This window comes from Fragaria vesca, linkage group LG3 (assembly GCF_000184155.1).
Source record: "Fragaria vesca subsp. vesca linkage group LG3, FraVesHawaii_1.0, whole genome shotgun sequence".
In the NCBI taxonomy this organism is placed as follows: Eukaryota; Viridiplantae; Streptophyta; class Magnoliopsida; order Rosales; family Rosaceae; genus Fragaria; species Fragaria vesca.
The window spans coordinates 17,298,381-17,299,718 of NC_020493.1; positions in this window are offsets into that span (position 1 = coordinate 17,298,381).

Here is a 1,338-nt window from a genome sequence, read left to right on the forward strand (position 1 = left end):
GTTTTGATGTTTCTTACAGACTGAAACCTAAATTTTAAACTTCAATGATTCATAAAACTCTAGATGTGGTATTAATTATGTTGCACCAAGTAACTTTTACTATCATGTTTAGAGAGCTGAAGAAGAATCAAAACTTGTGTTATTGTTTATAAAGCTGTATTGTCTTATGGTCTCCAAAGAGATATTTACATGTACAATTTTATTTCAGATAATAGTGTCTTGCATGATCTGTATTTTTACTTCTGATATGTTGAGACTTTTCTTTATCCTACCAAAGATATTGACTGTTTTTAACATATATCTAAGAGTACATGGTTGTGGTAATACATTTGGAATATTAAGATATCAGATTTTATACCACAAAGGTGTTATCTGGTATGAACTTTATGGGACTTTTAGATATGTTTTCAGTAGCTAAACTTACATGTTTAACTATATAGGCTGAAATGTATACTGCAGTACGACACACATATTCAAATATATATATGCATGAATTTTGAAACTCATTTGCATTGATTTTAATCATTTTAGGAGTTGAGGTGGTGACACTAGGACAGATCCACTTGCTCACAGGACTGAACTTTCAGAAATGGCGTAATCAAGTTGAATTTTACATGTCCATGAATCTGAACATGGATATGTGCCTCAATGAAGATCAGCCTGAGGAGCTTGATGAGGACAGCACTGCTGCAGACAGGAAATACACAATGATTGGTGGAGAGCCAACCGGATGGCAAAGAATGTCATCAGAGGGACCATCTCAGATACTGTCAGGAGCTGTGTGGTGGAACCAGAGCTGGCTACTGACTTCATGGATGCCATAAGGCAGAAATTCAAGGAATGTAGCAAGGCAGAAGGGGCTAGATTGTCGAGAAAGTTACATGAACTGAAGTTCAACGGCACTGGAAGCATCAGCACTCACCTGATGCAGCTCGAAGAAATTAACAACAAGCTGAGGGACCTACAGATGGGGGTCAATGATGCACAGGTGGTGCATATAGCTCTTGAATCTCTTCCTGCTGAATATGGAAATTTGAAGAGTAACTATAACTCTCAAAAGGAAAAATAGGAGATTGATGAACTGATCTCCATCTGCGTCAATGAACAAGATAGAATAATGAAGGATCAGAAGGAGAAGGCACCAGCTACCTCTGTCAACCTTGTAGGAAAGTACAAGGGAAAGAGGGACATCACTCTCAGGCCAAAGAAGAACAAATTCAAGAAAGATGGGAAGAAGGACTTGCCTCCCTGCTGCTGCTACTGAAAAATTGCAGAAAGTGAAATGCTTTTTCTGCAAAAAGGTTGGCCATATCAAGAAGAATTGTGACGGCTTCAAAA